Below are 23,358 nucleotides of genomic sequence, written 5' to 3'. Positions count from 1 at the left end.
ATAAAAAAGAACACACAAGTTAACAATATCAGAATCAAAAGAGGGGCTATCAACACAGATCCTAAGACACTAAAATTCTAATAATTCAATATAAAAGTAGCTTTATGCCAACAACTTTAATAACTTCGATTAATTGGCCAAATTCCTTAGTAATGCAATTCAGCAAAAGTAGCAGAAAATGAAATAGAAAATCTACAAACCATTAAATTATTAAATATATTGAATTTATTTATCAAAATTTTTCATGCACAAAATGCTTAGCCCCATATTTTTTCCAATGGTTTATCATAACAAATATTTATATATATAATATAAATACGTATTTAATATAGTAAATACACATAATAAAAGAATATATAATACATAACAATATATATCACATGTGTTATATATATCTTTATGTAATATATATTTTTATAATTATATATGAGATATAGAATATATAGAATATTTTCAAGATATAAACATAAAATATATATTTTATATTTGAGATATATATTCTGAATTTCAAATATCTATTCTTTATATGTTAAATATTATTTTATATATGTTGTTTGTATATATATCTTCATGTATAATATATAATATATGCCATATAATATAGTATTATTATGTGTGTGTTATACAATACATTATAACTAAGTACAGTTTTCCTCATAATAAGATTTGTTTAACATTTGAAAATCAATTTATATGATTCACCATATTAACTGAATACAGAATAAAATCCATATTGTTTTTTCTCAATAAGTGAAATAAAGCATTTGATAATGTTCAACATCCATTCATGATATAAGCTCTCAGTAAACTATGAAGTAAACATAACTTCATCCTATAAGGATGTGTGTGTGTGTACATAAATGTGTATGAACATTTGCACATACACTTGTGGTATTCCTAACCTGCCAAATACACTTATTGGAAAAATATCAAATGACCATCCTATTCTCTCCAACATTAGAAATAAAGCAAGACTGTTTACCTTCACTAATTCATTCATTAGTGTACTGAAGTTTCTTTTTAGTGTGATAAAGCAAGAAAAATGAACAAGTTAGAAAGATTGAAAAGAAAAAACTGTATTCACAGACAACGTGGTTGCTATTAAAAAATGCAGGCCATGTATTTTACAAAGTAATTATTAAATCTGATAAATGAGTTTAGCAAGGTTGAAAGATACAAAATCAATTTACTATAATCTATCATATTTCTATATTATAGTCACATGCAGTTAAAATTACGATTTTAAAGAAAGCCATTCCACTTACAATAGCACCAAATCAAAAAAAAAAAAAAGATTAGGGAAAAATTTAACATAAGATATACAAGACTTAGCAAATTTTAAAAGACCTGGATTTTAATATAAGCTATACCACAATCATGGTCGGGAAAATTCAATCATATTAAGATGTAGTTCTCACTAAATTCACTTATATATTCCACACAAGCTCAATCATCATAGCAGCAGGCCTTTAAATTGTCATTGACAAGGTGATTCTAAAAGGTATATGAAAATGCAAAACTTAGAGCAGAAAAAATAAGTCTGAAAAAGAACAAAATTGGAGAACTTACACAACCTAGTATCAAGATTCAGTATATATAAAGCTACCGTAGTCAAGACAGTATGACCTTAGTGTAAAGATAGACAAATTGATCAATAGAACAGTGAGCAGAGAAATAGACAGACCCACACTTAACACAGTCAACTGGTTTTCAGTTAAAACACCAAAACAATTCAATGAAGAAAGAACAATCTTTATGACAAGTGATGTTGAGACTACTAGACATGAACTGAGGGAAAAAGCAAGCCTTGGCCTTGCCTTTATGCCACACACAAACATTGCTTCAAGATGGATAATAGAACTAAACCTAAAAACAAGCTAAGAATAAAAGCTTCTAGAAGAAGCTCTGACCCAGCACAGGCAAACTTTCATAGACAAGACCTAGAAGTTGTTAGTCATAAAAGAGAAAAAACAGTGATAAATTAGATTGTATTTAAATTCAGCCTTCTGTTTATCAAAATATCACAATAAAAAATGAATAAGCAATCTACATATTAGCAAAAAATATAACAAGAATACCTCAGAGATATTGCAGGTTCACTTGCAGACCACCACAATATAGTGAATATTGCAATAAAGTGAGTTGTGAATTTGTTGGTTTTTTACATCACATAAAAGTAATGTTCACACTATACTGTAGGTTTTTCAGTGTGTAATAACATTGTGTCTAAAATAGCAGTACATATTGTTAATTAAATATATTTTATTGCTAAAAAATTGCTAATGATCATCTGAGCCTTAAATGAATCACAATCTTTTTGCTGGTGGAAGTGATCTTGCCTCGATGTTAATGGCCACCAACTAATCAGGGTGGTGGTCATTGAAGGTTTAGGTGGCTGTGGCAATTTTTTAAAATAAAACAACAATGAAGTTTTCCTCGATGTTTGACTCTTCCTGTCATTAAAGAGTTCTCTGAAGCATGCATTGCTGTTTGATAGCATTTTACTCATAGCGGAACTTCTTTCTATATTATACAGAGGAGGAGGCTGGAGGAGATGGTGTCTGTTTTGCACAGGACAAGGGGATTGGTTTGACCAGGCATGTCATTCATGTAGCTTGCGAAAAAGCTGGCCCTCCCACCCTTGCCTTCTAATATGCAAATACAGGGCATCATGAGGTTCTACACACGTAGGAATAAGTGGGGGCTGCCACGTTGCCAGGAACATGTGGGACAAGGGCAAGAAGGCTGTGGGAATCACCATGTTGGGTGGACCTAGTTTCTAACGGCTGGCATTTATATATTTATTATTGTATATTTAAGGTTGCCAGCCTGGCTCTAAGAGCTGGGGCTTTACAAGAAACTTTTCCAGAGATGATTTAAAAAATGAAAACTTCCCCAGGATCCCTTTTCCTCTGTATCTGCCTAAAATAATTTCTTAATAACTCTTACCACATTCCCACCTGTGGAGATACCACACTAACTGCTGTTAGGGGGGTTTGGACAATGACTCTTTCTGGCTACTTCCTGCTGAAAGGGGGCGTCGGATGGGGAACACCAGCTAGGGCTTCTCAATCTAAGGGTCCTCAGAAGAATGGCATGTCCATGTGTGGTTCAGTTGGCAGCACCATTTGGAGTTTGATTGCTTCTAGGCAAGAAGAAATGATTTGAGTTATAGTATTGAGTATACAGGGTCCAAATATTAATACAAGACATATAAGCAATAGAGGGCTTAATAAAGGGGTTAACCAATTCCATAAAGACTGGAATTCATCAAAGAGGGGTTGTAGCCACTCAGGGCGGAAGCTGGCATTTTCCCTGAGCCTGTGAATAATTTTGATTTCATTAAGATTTTTTAGGTTTTCCTTTGTAGATTTTCCTTTACTTTACTAGAGGTGTTAATCCAAAAGCAGCATGTTTCATTTAAAAGTGCATTACTAAACCCAATAAAAAGCCCTAGCAGACTTAGTGATAGTAAAGCTTTTATGCTTCCTTTTTGTCAGTAACTATTATCCCAGTTATAAGGATAAAAATTAAGCAAAATACGACAGCAATGGAAACTCTTTTTCCAATATTTTAGTTAGAAGGTGCGACCCTATGGCAAATAGTACCCTATTGCAAATAGTAGAGTGAGTATAGCAATTTCCACAAGTGTGGTGTAGTAGATAATTTCCATTTAAAATTTTACTTGCTAAGATACGGAATTTTCCTTTGGGGATGTCTATGACGTTTCTTGGTTTTATTTTCCCAAACAAAGAAATCTTTGGGTTATGGGCGCCCTATTCACTTTCATTACCTGGCAGAATTTGCAAGGTAATTGCCCAGAACTAGCATACTTATTCACATTTTTATGTTACCCATCCCTTTTTCTTTTTTCCAAGCTGCAGAAGAGTACCGCTTGATTCACAGGAATAGGCAGGGTTAGTCTAAAATGTGGGCAAAAAGCTTAAAAACAATTTGACTAGGATTTAACGACAAATGTATGATAAGCTTTGGAGCACGATTTTTCTCTCCAGTTCTCATTTTTGGTAAAAACAATATATGAATAAACTTTAGTCCTATACTTGGCTTGATTATTTGCGTAAAGTTGAGCAAGCATGGTTATTTCTACATAGGCCTTTTGGATTGGGTTTGATGAAACTCTGTTCCACAAGAAATTTCAGAGATTTTTAAGCCGAGCCCAGCCATGGGTTTGTATCCTCAGATACTGTGAGTTGGGTGATCCTCTCCTCTTGAGGTCCCAAGGCAAACTCAGAGCTTCCAGACCTGTTAGAAAGTGGTATTTTTTACTAATCACAGGTTAGGAATCCTGTGTGGGGACTGTGTAGACAAGGTAGGAGGCCAAAGGGCTTTTATTGGCTCTGCCAGGTCAAGCTTGGTTCCTTAAAGGGAAACACATCATTTCAGTTAAAGTCTTGCTAAAATAACCAGTTTTTTAAATTGTATGCTGTTGACAAAGAAAAATGGATTCTTATTGCACTGATGCAAACAACTATATTACCATAAGAGTACTTAGAAGTAGTCTTCAAATTTTAGAGGAATCAGGCAGAGAAAAATAAACATGCTCTGAATTTTGTCCACAGGAGTATAGCTTATCAATTATTAAAGACTGTAAATAGTTTAAAGTAAGTTTCCTTGACTCTGAAAAACAAAACAAGGATCAGCAATATTCCAAGCAAAAGTTAAAAAGGTTGCTTAAACTTTCTGAGTGCAGTTCACTTATTTAACTGTTGTTTTGCTTGATATTTGTGAACTTTTCAGTTCATTATGAGTCCCATACATTCTTTTTCTGTTCCAGTGTTACAAATTTTAAAGCTATTAAAAACCTGCATTTGAGAACACCTGTTAAAGTCCTTAATATAACTTGATTATAAACTGTTTTTTGAGAAGGAACAAAGCAAGATAACCATTATCTGTGAATGACAAAATTTCCAGGATAGCTACAGTTAAAAATACAACTGACAAAGAAGTTTATTTATCTTCATGGTTTACAATAACTTTATCCTTAATTAGGATTGATAGCATATACTTAGACGTCAGAATTTTAGAAATCCCATACAATTTTTGAACATCTATTAGTATTATTCACCAAAATGTAACTTAAAGAAGATTGGACCTCATTTTGGCAATCTCATGTAACTAACAATGCCAAAAAATCCTGTATACCTCTTTTCTGAATGTTTCAGGGGCCCTCTGAACCATTCAAAAAGCCAGGCCTTAGGAAGGGCAATTTCCAGACTGTCATAAATTATTTTGCCAAAATGATGACTCAAAAGGCAAAAAGCTTTTATTAACCTTTACTATGACATAAAAATCCTGTTCAAAGCCAAATTTTACCCTTGCATTAATTTATTAATGTTAATCCCAATGTTTAAATGAAACCTTATAGATCATTTCATTTTATTTTAACCAATTTGACCATAAGGTGAAATTTTTACTAACCTTTTATAACCCATTTACTAAAGGGCAAATTAATATCTTAAGACCTCCTTGCTACGCCTTCATTTTAATTTATGAAAAGACCATCTAGATGCTATAGGAGAAGAAGGTGGAGTGCTTCTGTGATGCATTTTATTACAAGGCAACCCAAAGCCAATGGGCTCATTTTGTAATTAGCCCATCTCTGATGGGAGTCTCATCTCCCAGTGGGAGGTGGGGATGTTTATTTATCTTCCAGGTGGCCAAGAACATGCTTCTCTGATTTATAACTACTATTAGCCATCCCTTAAAGTATATTTCCTATCTAGTTGTTACACACCAAAACTCTCTTATAACGTGAAGTAATTTCTGATACCCCCAAAGCTTAAAACCGTTGCATAACACAATGCAAAACAGAGCAGAGCCTTTGATTTTGAGAGGGATCTGTCTGCTTTCAATTCTTGGGGTTTTGTGAGGAAAACAGAGTTTTTTTCCTCAAAACAGGGTCAGTGGCACCTCCTGTTTTTTCCCAGGCGTTACATGCTACCAGAAGTTATCTTAGGGCCTTTCATGCATGCATTTAGAGTGGTAAGACAAAAAAAATGGAGAAAAATAATTCAGGCGACAGAAGAAAAGAGCCTTTATCCAGAAAAACAAGATTCAAGAAGAGAAAAGCATAAAGGCCTTTTAAATATACCTGTAACTTGAATATCCATTTAGCGCTCTTTAAGAAAATCTTTTTAAATCCCTTGTTACTTTAGCCACATCAAGCAGTTAAGATTTTCAGCTTTTGAACTTTACAACAAACAACCTCACAGGTGAAACCAAGGAGTCTTAATTAGGTTACGACTTAACCACTAGTGTACAAAGTATTTTTAAAGGAATGACAGGCAGCTTTTGAAAAGGTAGTTGCAAAATTGTGACATTGCAAAAAGCACACAATATTATCTATAGCTTAAGACCAACAAGTTCTTTTTCATTAATTATACATTTACAGAGAACATAAACGGTGATCCTTATTATCCCTTTTACCAGTTTGCACAGGGAGAGAGAAGAAGCCAAAGAGATTTGACCGAAAAATCTACATTGTTTCCAGCCCCCAAGCTGTCCTTGCCCATCCCTGGGCGTAGGCTGAACCAACTTTGGGAGGATCCTGGCTCACAGAGTACAGTCTAAAACAAAGATGAAAACAGCTGCTTCTCAAGATAACTTCCCTCTTGCCTGGGGACCAGACCAAGAAACTAGCCACAGGTTTAGAAACCATGGCCCAGGAGCCATGCAGCTGGAGGTTACACGATTCTGACCCTCCCTAAACTGCTCTCAAGATTAGTGCTTAAGATATTTTGTAAACCATGCCCTTGATGATCAGTGGGCACCACCCAGATTGACAGACTGGCTTATCTGATTTAGCACCAGAAGACAGCCACTATTGTAAAATAGCGGAGACTAAAACAAAGTATTGCCATGCAGTTACAGATTATGTTCCCTAGGACGTGAAATGAGATGGAGGCCTGTGGCCAATTTTGTTCCTGACCATTTTGTTGGGCTGGCTTGAACAGCAGGCTTGTGGGGTCCTGGGCCTGCATCCTAACCTAAGATACCCTTTCTTTGACAGAACCATACAGAAAGTCATGCAAAGCACCCAAGATTGTCTACAGCTTAAGACTAGCCAGTTCTTTTTCATTAATTATACATTTACAGAGAACATAAACGGTGATCCTTATTATCCCTTTTACCAGTTTGCACAGGGAGAGAGAAGCCAAAAGCCCAAAGAGTAAGAAATATTTACCCTTTTGCCAGCCTATTAGGCTTCTGGGTTCCCTTCCCCCTAGCTCAACTCTATGGCAAGCATTTTAAGGTTTGGAAAATTAACTTTTCCCAGGTTGGAAGTACATCATAAAAGAGATAGAAGCCATTTTAAACCACAAAAGAAGGAAAGCACCATTGAAAGAAGTTCCAGTGAGGGTTGTTAAGAGGTAATACCTCTCTTCCTTTTAGGAATGTGGTTCCCCTATTTCTTTGCCTTCCCTATTTTCTCTTTTCCCTTCTGGCCTACTATAGGGGACATATTGCTCATCTCCAAAATTTTCTTCTGCTTGCATAGCTGCCTGTTTTAGCTGCAGTGAGGGTTTGACTCAGCAGCAACATAACATCCCTCCATGTGAGGTCAAATACCTGAGTTAAATGTTGGCAAGGTTCTATATGCCTATCAGTGTCATTAGAAAATCAGCCTCAGTTTCCCTTTACTTGCCTAAGGTCCTGCAATGAGAAGGAAACTTGAAAAGGGGCCCCAAATAAGGGGAACCCTCAGATAACATCCCTGAAAGTTACTTTTTTTAATTTTGGGGAACTATTTTCCCTAGGCCTGCCTGATATGGCTGTAAAAGAAAATAAGCCACTTTTTATTCAAAGTTTCAAAGTTGAAGGAGTCCCAGTGCTTCAAAATACACTCCAGGGGAGTTGCATGTTGAAGATGATCTGTTACCCATCTAGAAAGAGAAGTGAGAATAAAAGCGTCCTCTTCATCTCTTTCCTTTCGGTATGTGATCCAGGATGGAGGTGAAAACAGTAGAGGGCGTCCCCACAACTATTTTCTCTCCATCATTCCAGGATTCCCCCTGCACCCATTTAAATGTGCCAGCCATGACTGCAGGCATGACCCTCCAAGCCATGGCACCAGAGGAACTGATGCTTTCCTGGGGCAGGGGCAAGTACCCCTCAACCCCTTCTCCTTCACCCTTAGCGGCAACTCCTGCTTTTCTAGGGGGCAAGAACCCCCAATCATTTATTTCCTCACCCCGACCTCTTATCTCTATGCCCCAATCCCTTATTTCCGCACCCCAACCTCTTATATCTCTGTGCCCCAATCCCTTATTTCCGTGCCCCAACCCCTTCTCTGCTTTTATGGAGGGCAAGAACCCCCCCACCCCTTCTCCGTGTCTCTACTCTTTTCTCTGGGCTTGCCTCCTTCACTATGGGCAAGCTTCCACCTTCCATTCCTCCTCCTTCTCCCTTAGCCTGTGTCCTTAAGAACTTAAAACCTCTTCAACTTTCACCTGACCTAAAATCTAACCGTCTTATTTTCTTCTACATTGCCGCTTGACCCCAACACAAACTCAACAGTAGTTCCAAGTAGCCGGAAAATGGCACTTTCAATTTTTCCATACTACGAGAGCTAAATAATTCTTGTCGTAAAATGGGCAAATGGTCTGAGGTGCCTGACGTCCAGGCATTCTTTTACACATCTGTCCCTTCCCAGTCTCTGTGCCCAATGCAACTCGTCCCAAATTTTCCTTCTTTCCCTCCCGCCTGTCCCCTCAGTCCCAAACCCAAGCGTCGCTGAGTCTTTCTAATCTTACTTTTCTACAGACCTTTCTGACCTCTCCCCTCCTCGCCAGGCCGAGCTAAGTCCCAATTCTTCCTCAGCCTCCGCTCCTCCACCCTGTAATCTTTTTATCACCTCCCCTCCTCACACCTGGTCCGGCTTACAGTTTCATTCTGTAAGCCGCCTGCCCAGCAATTTACTCTTAAAAAGGTGGCTAGAGCAAAAGGCATAGTCAAGATTAATGCACCTTTTTCTTTATCCCAAATCAGATAGCGTTTAGGCTCTTTTTCATCAAATATAAAAATCAAGCCCAGTTCATGACTCATTCGGCAGCAACCCTGAGATGCTTTACAGCCCTAAACCCTAAAAGGTCAAAAGGCCGTCTTATTCTCAATATACATTTTATTACCCAATCTGCTCCCAATATTAAACAAAACTCCAAAAATTAGAATCTGGCCCTCAAACCCCACAACAGGACTTAATTAACCTCACCTTCAAGGTGTACAATAATAGAAAAAAGTTGCAATTCCTTGCCTCCACTGTGAGACAAACCCCAGCCACATCTCCAGCACACAAGAACTTCCAAATGCCTGAACCACAGCAGCCAGGCATTCCTCCAGGCCTGCCTCCCCCAGGAGCTTGCTACACATGCCAGAAATCTGGCCACCGGGCCAAGGAATGCCCGCAACCCGGGATTCCTCCTAAGCTGCGTCCCATCTTTGTAGGACCCCACTGAAAATCGGACTGTTCGACTCACCTGGCAGCCACTCCCAGAGCCCCTGGGACTCTGGCCCAAGGCTCTCTGACTCCTTCCCAGATCTTCTCAGCTTAGCAGCTGAAGACTGACACCGCCCAATCGCGTCGGAAGCCTCCTGGACCATCACAGATGCTCTGGGTAACTCTCACAGTGGAGAGTAAGTCCCTCCTCTTCTTAATCAATACGGAGGCTGCCCAGTCCACATTACCTTCTTTTCAAGGGCCTGTTTCCGTTGCCTCCATAACTGTTGTGGGTATTGACGGCCAGGCTTCTAAACCTCTTAAAACTCCCCAACTCTGGTGCCAATTTAGACAATACTCTTAAGCACTCCTTTTTAATTATCCCCACCTGCCCAGTTCCCTTATTAGGCCGAGACACTTTAACTAAATTATCTGCTTCCCTGACTATTCCTAGGCTACAGCTGCACCTCATTGCCACCTTTTCCCCCAGTTCAAAGCCTCCTTCACATCTTCCTCTTGTATCCCCCCACCCTAACCCACAAATATAGGATACCTCTACTCCCTCCTTGGTGACCGATCATGCACCCCTTACCATCTCATTAAAACCTAATCACCCTTACCCCACTCAATGCCAATATCCCATCCTGCAGCATGCTTTAAAAAGATTAAAGCCTGTTATCACTTGCCTGCTACAGCATGGCCTTTTAAATCCTATAAACTCTCCTTACAAGTCCCCCATTTTACCTGTCCTAAAACCAGAGAAGCCTTACAAGTTAGTTCAGGATCTGCACCTTATCAATCAAATTGTTTTGCCTATCCACCCCGTGGTGCCAAACCCATATACTCTCCTATCCTCAATACCTGCCTCTACAACCCATTATTCTGTTCTGGATCTCAAACATGCTTTCTTTACTATTCCTTTGCACCCTTAATCCCAGCCTCTCTTAGCTTTCACTTGGACTGACCCTGACACCCATTAGGCTCAGCAAATTACCTGGGCTGTACTGCCACAAGGTTTCACAGACAGCCCCCATTACTTCAGTCAAGCCCAAATTTCATCCTCATCTGTTACCGATCTCGGCATAATTCTCATAAAAACACACGTGCTCTCCCTGCCAATCGTGTCCGACTGATCTCTCAAACCCCAGCACCTTCTACAAAACAACAACTCCTTTCCTTCCTAGGCATGGTTAGCGAGGTCAGAATTCTTACACAAGAGCCAGGACCACACCCTGTAGGCTTTCGGTCCAAACAACTTGACCTTACTGTTTTAGCCTAGCCCTCATGTCTGCGTGCAGCGGCTGCCGCTGCTTTAATACTTTTAGAAGCCCTAAAAATCACAAACTATGCTCAACTCACTCTCTACATTTCTCATAACTTCCAAAATCTATTTTCTTCCTCATACCTGATGCATATACTTTCTGCTTCCCAGCTCCTTCAGCTGTACTCACTGTTTGTTAAGTCCCACAATTACCATTGTTCCTGGCCCAGACTTCAATCCAGCCTCCCACATTATTCCTGATACCACACCTGACCCTCATGACTGCATCTCTCTGATCCACCTGACATTCACCCCATTTCCCCATATTTCCTTCTTTCCTGTTCCTCACCCTGATCTCGCTTGGTTTATTGATGGCAGTTCCACCAGGCCTAATCGCCACACACCAGCAAAGGCAGGCTATGCTATGGTACAAGCCACTAGCCCGCCTCTTAGAACCTCTCATTTTCTTTCCATCGTGGAAATCTATCCTCAAGGAAATAACTTCTCGGTGTTCCATCTGCTATTCTACTACTCCTCAGGGATTATTCAGGCCCCCTCCTTTCCCTACACATCAAGCTCAAAGATTTGCCCCCACCCAGGACTGGCAAATTAGCTTTACTCAACCTGCCCCGAGTCAGGAAACTAAAATACCTCTTAGTCTAGGTAGACACTTTCACTGGATGGGTACAGGCCTTTCCTGCAGGGTCTGAGAAGGCCACCGTGGTCATTTCTTCCCTCCTGTCAGACATAATTCTTCAGTTTAGCCTTGTCATTCCCTTCTGTCAGACATAATTCCTCAGTTTAGCCTTCCCACCTCTATACAGTCTGATAACGGACCAATCTTTATTAGTCAAATCAGCCAAGCATTTTTTGAAGCTCCTAGTATTCAGTGACAGACTAATGGTCTATTAAAAACACACCTCACCAAGCTCAGCCAACAACTTAAAAAGGACTGGACAATACTTTTACCACTTTCCCTTCTCAGAAGTCAGACCTGTCCTCAGAATGCTACAAGGTACAGCCCATTTAAGCTCCTGTACAGACGCTTCTTTTTATTAGGCCCCAGTCTCATTCCAGACACCAGACCAACTTAGACTGTGCCCCAAAAAACTTGTCATCCCCACTCTCTTCTGTCTAGTCATACTCCTATTCACTGTTCTCAACTACTCATACATGCCCTGCTCTTGTTTACACTGCTGGTTTACACTGTTTCTCCAAGCCATCACAGCTGATATCTCCTGGTGCTATCCCCAAATCGCCACTCTAAACTCTTGAAGTAAATAAATAATCTTTGCTGGCAGGACTATGCTGAACCTCCTTAGGCACTCTCTAATCAGATGTCCTGGGTCCTCCCAATTCTTAGACCTTTTATACCTGTTTTTCTCCTTCTCTTATTCCGTTTAGTTTTTCAATTCATACAAAACCGTATCCAGGCCATCACCTATAATTCTAAATGACAAATGTTTCTTCTAACAGTCCCACAAGATCACCCCTTACCACAAAATCTTCCTTCAGCTTAATCTCTCCCACTCTAGGTTCCCACGCCGCCCCTAATCCCGCTCGAAGCAGCCCTGAGAAACATCGCCCATTCTCTCTCCATACCACCCCCCAAAAATTTTCACCGCCCCAACACTTCAACACTATTTTATTTTTCTTATTAATATAAGAAGGCAGGAATGTCAGGCCTCTGAGCCCAAGCCAAGCATCGCATCCCCTGTGACTTGCATGTATACGCCCAGATGGCCTGAAGTAACTGAAGAATCACAAAACAAGTGAATATGCCCTGCCCCACCTTAACTGATGACATTCCACCACAAAAGAAGTGTAAATGGCCAGTCCTTGCCTTAAGTGATGACATTACCTTGTGAAATTCCTTCTCCTGGCTCATCCTGGCTCAAAAAGCACCCCCACTGAGCACCTTGCAACCCCCACTCCTGCCCGCCAGAGAACAAACCGCCATTGACTGTAATTTTCCTTTACCTGCCCAAATCCTATAAAACGGCCCCACCCTTATCTCCCTTCCCTGACTCTCTTTTCAGACTCAGCCCGCCTGCACCCAGGTGAAATAAACAGCCACGTTGCTCACACAAAGCCTGTTTGGTGGTCTCTTCACACGGACGCGCATGAAACCATATAATCGGGCAAGGCTGTTTAAGGGGGGAGGTGTGCTAGATTGAACTCTATATCCTATTATGGCCCATGCTAAAGCATTTACCCATTAAAAAAATGGTTCTGGTTAACTTCTGGACTTAACCCCCCCCTTACTAATTAAGTACTGTCTTAATAGGAGACAAAATCAATGTCTTAAAGGAACGTAGCAACCGAATGGCCATCTTTCTGCCAGTGGGACAATATCGAGACTAAAATTTGGCTATGGAAGACATCTTACTCCTGACGGTTAAAAGCAGAAACTTCCTGTTGCTAGAAGAGGCCTAGGGCCTGATTTCCACTAGGTAGCTTAGAAATACCACATGCTTGCCAGAGGAACCATAGAGAGAGAGCTATTGAGTTACTGCCTACGCTAATTTGAGATCTTTTCTAACATAACTGATCCCTGAACTCTAAAGATGCCTGCATATGGGCCGATCACGAGGTCAGGAGATCGAGACCACCCTGGCCAACTGGTGAAACCCGTCTCTACCAAAAATACAAAAAAATTAGCCAGGCTTGGTGGTGGACGCCTGTAGTCCCAGCTACTTGGGAGGCTGAGGCAGGAGAATCACTTGAACCCGGGAGGCGGAGGTTTCAGTGAGCCAAGATTGTGCCACTGCACTCCAGCCTGGAAGATAGAGTGAGACTCCAACTCAAAAAAAAAAATAAAATCCTGCATATTAGACACACAGAGAGAGGGTAAAAGACAGCGATTGAAAGGGAAAGAAGGTTTGGCAACAGGATAGCTGGAAGAGAGCCTTGAGATTTAGGGGCAGATTTAAAGTTGAAATCTACTCCTTACTCTCTAGGCTGATGATTGAATGTCCATTCCTGGCCAATGCACCAAAATGATATGGCTCCAATGAGTGGAGGAACACCAGGGTTCTTGGTCCTCATGCCGGTTTAGATAAAACGTCATGGACACACGTGGAGTGGTTTTAAGGAGCAGAGAGTTTAACAGGCAAGAAGGAAGGGAGAAGGCAGAAGGAAGAACCTCCCTCATACAGAGATGGGGTGGGCTCCAGAGCCAAAAGAGGAAGTCCCCAGAAGATTTATTCTTAAAAGCCCCAAACTGAAATTATTCCAAAAGTTCATGAAGAGTACAATTATTTTTTAAAATGTGGTATATTTTTATACTAAAATACTATTAACTAATTAAAACAGAACAAACTACTGATGCATGCCACAATATGGATGAATCTCAAAGATACTTTGTTGCACAAAAGACACAAAAAAGGAACATACTGTTTCTTTCTATATATAAAGTTTTAGAGAAGGCAAAATTAGTCTTACAGTGTGTGTATATATATACACACACATACATACATATTTACATATAGAGAGAGAGTTGGCTCTTGTGTCCAGAATTGGTGGGTTCTTGGTCTTGCTGCCTTCAGGAATGAAGCTGCAGACCCTCATAGTGAGTGTTACAGCTCATAAACTCCGGTGAGTGTTGTAGCTCATAAAGGCAGCACGTCTGGAGTTGTTCATTCCTCCCGGTGTTCATGGTCCCACTGGCTTCAGGAGTGAAGCTGCAGACCTTGCAGTGAGTGTTACAGCTCATAAAGGCTGCATAGACCCAAAGAGTGAGCCGCAGCAAGATTTATTGCAAAGAGCAAAAGAACAAGGCTTCCACTGTGTGGAAAGTGACCCCAGTGGGTTGCTGCTGCTAGCCAGCAGCCAGTTTTTATTCCCTTATTTGGCCCCACCCACATCCTGCTGATTGGTTCATTTTACAGAGTGCTCATTGGTCCATTTTACAGAGCGCTGATTGGTCTGTTTTGACAGAGAGCTGATTGGTGCATTTACAAACCTTTAGCTAGACACAGAGTGCTGATTGGTGCATTTACAATCCTTTAGCTACACAGAAATGTTCTCCAAGTCCCCACCTGACCCTGGAGCCCAGCCAGCTTCACCTCTCAATGACACTGGGACATGTACATAATTAACTGAAAAGGGGGTTGAGGGAGCTTTCTGGAATGATGCAAATATTCTATATCTTGATTAAGTTGGTGGTTACATGGGTATACATAATGATAAAGTATCAATAATATATACACATAGCATGTGTGAATTTTAATTTATGTAAACTTACCAAAATAAATTTATATTTTTAATGCATCCAAAGAGAAAAAAACATATTACATAGAGGCTCCAGCAGTACAGATGATTGCTGACTTCTTACCAGAAATCTCTGAAGTGTTAAACAAAAGAAAGCATAATTGTCAACCTTGAATTCTATACCCCATAAAAATATCATTCAAAATAGATAAAATATTTTCAGAAAGAAAAAATCTGACATAATTGATTTTCAGTTTACCCACACTGTAAAAACTTTTTAAATGTTTAAATAAAATTATTCAGGCTGAAAAGAAATTATATTAAGTAAAACCCTTGGTAAGCAGGAAGGAATGAAGAACATCAATATGGATAAATATCCAGGTGAATATAAAACGAATTATATATAAAGTTGAAACCCTTTCCCCCCATTGCTATTGGTTCCGATTCTCTGGAGAACATGACTAATATAGTAACCATTTGGTCATTGAAGACAAGATTTTAGACAGCAAAGTAAAGAGATGGCAGGATTTTTTCCATCTGCACTCTTGCTTACACTGTTAAACCATTAGTCATATTTCACTGTTTTACCTGTAAATTTTTTTATATTTTTTTATATGTTTTATATGTTTCACTGTTTTACCTCTAAATTTCTATTTATATGTAAATGAATAAATTTTTTATTGTTTAATTCCATTTTTAGCAAATTTCTACTATGTGTAGCCAAAGATATTATATTTGAAACAGTGAAAAATAAATATACAATTGCTAAATTAAGTAAATAATATAAGCATAATCTTGCAAATGAACTAAAAAATCAATTCTGAGGAATCTGAATGTCTCTGAGTTGTCTAGTGAGGCAATTCATTCAGTCAAAAGAAGCTTTCAGCTTTTTCTAGGACCCTCAGAGTCATGTAGATATATTTGGAAGAACATGGTTTTTCTGATAATTAAAAATGACTTTTTTTATTCTTCCTGGTTTTATGTTTTAATGGTGACTAAAATAGCCTCAGATGCATCTTGAGTCAAACAGATGGAATTAAATTCCCATTTATTCTTCAAATCACCACTCTGATGTCATTGCCTCTGAGTAAACCTCTCTCACCACATCAGTTCTGGATCTTTTCCATACACGCTGGCTTCTCTTCTTGTATTTGTTACTATGTATTGTAATTCTTTCTTTTTCCCCATTTGTCTATCATTTCATCAGTGGATAGGCTACTTGAAAGATACATTCATGTTTTATACATCTTCATACTCACCACATCTGGCTTAGTGCCTGCTTGAGTAAATGTTTGTTGAATTACATTGAATTAAGTCAAATATGATGAAATAAAATCAAATAGTTTATATATTAGTGATGATATTGATCTTTTTTCAAATCTACTATTAGAGTTTCTTGGACCTACATGTTTATGTGCATAGTAAATTATTTTTAATGAAAAGCAATAGAGAGTTTTTTCAAGCTACTTCAAATAAAGTGAATTTATTTTAACAACATACATGTCAGTAAACAATTAACAAGTCTTAGAGGAATGCAGGAATTTTTCCTGGAAGCCCTAAGAATGGAATTATCTACTGCCATCTAGCAGAAGCGGGAGTTCAGGACCTTTACTTCAGTAATTTACTATTCATATGAGCCTACCACTTTCAATTAAAAATAGAGATATTAAAAAAAAAAAAGCACAGGACCAGGTGTGGTGGCTCACCCCTGTAGTTCCAGCTACTCCAGAGGCTGAGGAGGGAGGATTGCTTGAGCCCAAGAGGTCAAATTTGCAGTGAGCTCTGATCTTATCATTGCACTCTAGCTTGGGTGACAGAGTGAGACCCTGTCTCAAAAAAAAAAAAAAAAAAAAAGGAAGAAAGAAGAAAGAAAGAAAGAGAGAGAGGTAAGGAGGGAGTGACGGAGGGGGGGAGTGACAGAGGGAGGGAGGGAAGAAGGAAGGAAGGGAGAGAGAGAGAGGGAGGGAGGGAGGAAGGGAGGGAGTGACAGAGGGAGGGAGGGAGGAAGGAAGGAAGGAAGGAAGGGATAAAGAGAGAGAGAAAGAAAGAAAAAGAGGGAAAGAGAGAGGAAGAAAGAAAAAGAAAGAAAGGAAGTAAAAAAGGAAGGAAGGAAGGAGAGAGAAAGAGAGAGAAAGAAAAGAAGGAAAGAGAAATCAAAGGACAAACATGCTGTTTAAAAATACTCATGTACTCACCACCCAGAATTTACAACCAATAATCTTGTCATATTTGGTTAAAGACTTTTTTTCTAAGGGAAACAAAATGCTACAGATAAAGTTGAAACCCTTTGCCCCAATTCCCAGTTTAATTGCTCTTCCTCTTTTTGAGAAGCAATCATTGATACAAATTGGGAGTATTTTGTTTTCTATATTTTTTACTTACAAACACACGTACACAACATATATCCATAATTCACAAATGTTTCCTGTATTTTAAAATTGTTCAGAGGTATTATATTATATTATATATATTACTAATACAGTTGAACTTATTTTTACAAGAAAAATTTGTGTTTTCTCACTTTTTTCTTCCAGCCTTTCCTGCCCTCTGTTGGATTGATAGAATTGTCTTTTTTGTCTGTACTGTCTGTATTTTCCCTCTTTTTTTTTTTTGTTTTGAGACAGAGTCTCACTCTGTGGCCCAAGCTGGAGTGCAGTGGCATGATGTCGGCTCACTGCAACCTCCGCCTCCCAGGTTCAAGCAATTCTCTGCCTCAGCCTCCTGAGTGGCTAGGATTACAGGTGCCTGCCACCATGTCTGGCTAATTTTTGTATTTTTAGTACAGACGGGGTTTCACCATCTTGGCCAGGCTGGTCTTGAACTCCTGACCTCGTGATCCACCCCCCCCCCCCCCGGCCTTTGGCTTCCCAAAGTGATGAGATTACAGGTGTGAGCCACCACACCTGGCCTATTTTCCCTCTTTTTCTATTGCTTTTTAGTTAAATATTTATGTTATTTTAGTGGTTTCTACTATATTTTAATATACCTATTCGATTGATATTTGTCTGATAAACTAAATAATGTTTCTATCATTCTCCCAAACAACAAAAAAACCTGAGTTTAACAACCATCTTAATTTCTCCCCTCTGGCCTTCCATATTATTATCTAGTATTTTCATTCCACAAATACTAAATAATTATTATTTTTAAAATTTACATTGAATACTTGTTTGTTTTCAACACTTTTTCTTTACTCATGTTTGCTTCTTACATATTATTCCTTCCTTCTGGCTTTACTTTCTTTCTTGCTCAAGTATATTTCCTTTTTGTAAATATCATGGATAGTGCTTTCATTCAGCGTTTGCATTTTAGAAATGTTTTTACTTTATCGACTGATGTGAATTATAGTTTAGCTGGGTATCTAATTTGGGGACAGATTTTCTTCCCTCAACACTTTAATAATATTATTCCAGAAGCTGACTTGCTTCAATTTTTGCTGGTAAGAAGTTCACTGATGGTCAAAGCTACTTACCTTTATATTATGATCCATTCTTTATCTTTTTTATTGATTTGATTTCTCTTTTGATTATTTTGAGCATTATAAACACATAAAAATACTTACCTCTCTCTTTCCTGTGGTTCCATGCATATGAATTTTCCCATTTGGCAAGTCTGTTGTTTGTCTACTTTTGATATTTGTAAGAACATCTTCAGGGGTCAGCTTCTTAGGGAGTCTTATGCAAATACTGAATACTGTAAGTTTCTCCAAGGGAGCATTTTATAGTTGCCTCTGCCTAGGTCCTGAGGTGTTCGCTAGTTCTAATTTTTATGTCAGTTTTTTTCCTTACGGTTTTTCCAAATATTTCAGATAGCGTAAACTTGAGCTCCACATAGGTAAAGGACAAGTATCTCATTATTGCTCTTTTTTTTTGTAATTTTTAATTTTATTTATTTATTTTTAACTTTTATTTTAACTTCAGTGGTACACGTACAGGTTTGTTATGTAACGAACTCATGTTGTGGAGGTTTGTTATACATATTATTTTGTCACCCAGGTATTAAGCCTACTACTCATTAGTTATTTTTCCTGTAAGATCTCAGTCTCTTACTGGTGACTTTGTTCATGCCTATGACCTCAGGTTTTGTTGGTAAGCGGGCAAGGATTTTCAGAGATTTTAGGGCCCCATGTATATACAAAGCAGCACTAAGTTTGGCTTCTCATTTGTACTAAGAGCCCAGCTACAATCCTCTCTATATGTGGGAACTGAAGTTTTGGCTAGTTTTTGCATGTAGCATTAAATGTTTAAGCTACTAAGGCATATACCCCTACTCTCCCAGAGGCAGTGTGGCCTCTTGCTCATTGCTGTTGCTCTGGGCTTAGTTTTCATTTCTGGCCTCTGAATATTTCTCTTTCTTGCTTTATCTTTTATTTAATAGTTTTAATTTATGTTAAACGTACTAGCCAGCAATGCTACGTGTCCAGCATAAGAACAAGGACTTCTGTTCTATTAAGTCTGGCATTTAACTCAGAGGTCTGGAATTCCTATTTGCTCAGTTTCTGATTCTTTTTAAGTGTCTTCTTATTTATGCTTCTCCTGCCAAAAGCTATTTTTTGTTCTATGTTTTCCTATTCAAATTCCAAAGGAAGATGATCTAATTGGCCTTTTCAACAGCCATTGCCCCTGTGAGCAGATATTTCATACTAGACTACTTTGTATGGTAGCAGCCAGTGAATGAATTTGCTGCTCTTGGACCAGTCCAAATTAGCGAACCCACTCAAAGAACAAACTAAGTCAGCTTTTCTTAGTAGAGGTGGTAGGTTGGGATTTGAAAAGGTGTCAGGGGTGGTAGGCACTGTCATTAACATATCTAATATATCTTGTAATGTAAGGTTTGAACTAATGGAATGAGTAATAGCTCGGATATCACTTAAGAAATAAGAGTGTGTGTCACATAATAGATATGTAAAATTATTTGTTAAAAGAGTACATACATCGATGAAAGAATTACCTGTGTTTTCATATGGGCTCTTCATTAATTTGATTTGAGCAAAGTTCTCTGTCCCTCAATTTCCCAAATATAAAATAGTGAGAATAATATCAGTTCTGCCTACTTCACAAGTTGTTATGAGAACAGAATCATAAGGAGGTAGACTATGTGGAAATATTTTGAAACTATAAAGTGTTATATAAATGTGATTTATTGCTATTGCCATAACATAACATTTTAATTCAAAAAAGTTAAACACACATTTTAACTCACAAGACCATTTTGATAGTCTTATAATCTGTAATGACAAAATAATACAGCTTATTAATCATCAAACATTTCTTGATCACATTTCATCATCACAGTATGTCAATGATATAAAAATATAAACAACCACTTAAGAATCATGTTTATTTGACATGTTATGAGAGAGTCTTATTTGTGTGGAGAATTTATTATTTTACTTTACTTATTTTATTTTATTTGTGATGGAGTTTCCCTCTGTCGCCCAGGCTGGAGTGAAGTGGTGTGATCTTGGCTCACTGAAACCTCCACCCTCCTGATTCAAGTGATTCTCCTGCCACCCTTCCCAAGTAGCTGGGATTACAGGCATGCGCCACCATGCCTGGTGAATTTTTGTATTTTTAGTAGAGATGGGGTTTTGACATATTGGTCAGGCTGGTCTTGAACGCCTGACCTCATGTGATCCACCTGTCTTGGCCTCCCAAAGTGCTAGGATTATAAGCGTGAGCCACCGCGCCCAGCCTGTGTGGAAAATTTAGATGTTGAAGCCGGATTTATCTGGTTTTCAAATCCTGGTTCTGCCACTTGGTATCTGTTTTATCTTGAACAAGTTAGTTTTTCTGAATTTTGGTTTTCTCATCTATGAAATGGGGATAATTATCCTGCCTCTTGTTATCTAAATGGTATAATATATGTGAGTGAGAGTAGGTGGATCCTACTACTTTTCATCACCCTTTCTTTCTCCAGCCAGTCCCCTGCAGCCTCCCACACACAATACTTTATAGCAATGTCAAGGTCAGATAGATTGAAAAGGACTATGTAGTAGGAAGAAATATTTATTTTTAAAGGAAATCAATGTCCATAGACACAACTATTTATAAAATACATAGTTGTGGCTTTTTTCATTGTTTTTATCAATTAAGCCATGTGAAATGTGCTCCAAGAGATGAGTCACTGTCTGCAGTTCTTTAAACTTGATGGCCTGTCACTACAGCCTGTCTCACACAATTAATGTAATTCCCTGAATAGATCAATGTAATTTTTTGAATCAAATATCTAACCTACAATTTTCCAGATTAAGGTTTGCATAATAAAACAATATAGTCTGTTACGGACATGCTATTGACTATGATTTTGTTATAATTCCAGAGGAAACAGTTGTGTTATCTTCATTACTTCTCTTTTAATTCTTCAAAAGACTGTATGTTTCACAAACATAGCTAATAGGATATGTTTTCAATTTGTTTTTCAAAATTTGAAAATAATTATGGGCCAGGAGCAGTGTCTCACGCCTGTAATCCAGAACTTTGAGAGGCCCAGGCAGGTGGATCATTGAGGTCAGGAGTTTTGAGACCAGCCTGGCCAACATGGCAAAACCCCGTCTCTACTGAAAATACAAAAATTAGCTGGACGTGGTGGCTCATGCCTGTAATTCCAGCTACTCAGGAGGCTGAGGCACGAGAATCGCTTGAGCCTGGGATGCAGAGTTTGCAGTAAGCTGAGATTATGCCACTGCACTCCAGCCTGGGCAACAGAGTGAGACTGTGTCTCAAAGAAACAAAAAAAGGAAGTAATTATGCACTGTACTTGGAAAAGTTTTCTCTGTGCCTTTTGTGTGTAACCTTTTACTTTTCTGTTCTGGATTGTTGCTGAATTAATGATAATTGATTAATTAATTGATTTATGGCTCTGAGTAAAAAATTGAAATTCCTGAATAAAATATATTGAAAGCTCTTCCTAAGGGTAATTGATTTGATAAAATATAATTGGAAGCAGACTTCCTTTGAAATATTTTGACTTTCAACTTTTCTTTGTTTCTCTCAAGGGCAGGTTTTGTCTTCAGGCTGTGTGACTTGTGTTGAATATGGGCACTGTCATAATTGAGTGAACCTTTAATTGTAGACTTTGGGTGGCTTTCAAAAGGAAGAAAAATTTCTCCCTAATTATCTTGGACTAATTATCTCTGCATTAATGGTTTGACTGCTGTTATTCATTATATGGGAAGCATAAATAGAAGGTTAGAGCTAAGGAGAACAGTTGTAGGCAAGGTCTTTTCTCACTCTCTGAGACTTACTTTTCTGTAATGGATCCAAGAGGAGCTTGGGTTTTGATTATTGGACACTGAGCTTCTGATTCCCTGATCATGTAAAGTGATTTTATTAGTTGTTACGTATTTATATGATTCTATACTTTTCCTTTTCTGACCTTGCCTTCTCCCCTCCTAAGCACTACAACACTTTGACCCAGCCCTCTAGGACTTATGGTCAGTCAAATAAAACTTTTGACATCCCCTATCTCTCCTCTGTAACTTTCCTTCTTTTCTTATTCTAATATAAACTGGTTTGCCCTTGAAGATACTGTTTCTCCTCTAGCCCTCTCAGGTAGCGACTATTTTCTTCCCACACCCCTTGCACAATTGACACGGCAGTAAAATAAATATCGTGCTTTCCCATTCTGTTTCTAGACCATTGTCATTCCCTCCTCTACAAATTTTTCCAACTTTAAATTTGATATATATCATCCATATTGCCGCCTGAATGCAATCAAGAATTGCATCTCTGAATGCAAAAAATCAGTCATCTGCTATCCCTGATCCCTTCTCCTTATTTCATGATTTGAAAACCTTGTTTACTGACATTATCTCATTAATGTTGCCTTAATTGTTGGTGATTGAAGTATTCACATAGGTTATACTTCTGATACTTTGGCATCTCAATTTCTTGATCTCCTCCCTTATAATGGTCCTGTTTTCAGTCTACCTCACTCCCTCACTGCCACTATCTTACACTTAATGTTATGATGCTAAAGAATTTCAGCTTCTTCACGATCTCAGTTTCCAGCATCCCATTCACTCCATCAACTCACCTTCCTAGCACACTTGACCTAGTACTGTAATTCCAATAATCCTTTGACATGACCAGGCCTCCAATCTATTGTTAGGACCATGTTTCACAGTTATTTCTAACCTCTCTTAAGTCCTCACTGTGCTCTTATATGGCTTAAATTCCACAGCCAATCAACATAATCATGCCTTGGCATGCATTTTGAATTCCCATCCTGGTTAAACCCACCTCTCCACCTACTCACCACCTGCATCTGTGCAGACAAATGTGTTAGAGAAAAACACACAACCATTCAGACTGATCTCATATCAATTATATGGCCACTGTTCTCATTTAGACTCTCATTGTTCTTCAGAAATCGTAACACATTGCCCTAGAATACTCACTCTCCGACTTTTCTAGATGACTATTTT

Source organism: Nomascus leucogenys, chromosome 11 (assembly GCF_006542625.1).
Source record: "Nomascus leucogenys isolate Asia chromosome 11, Asia_NLE_v1, whole genome shotgun sequence".
Classification (NCBI taxonomy): Eukaryota; Metazoa; Chordata; class Mammalia; order Primates; family Hylobatidae; genus Nomascus; species Nomascus leucogenys.
This window is presented reverse-complemented; position numbering follows the sequence as displayed.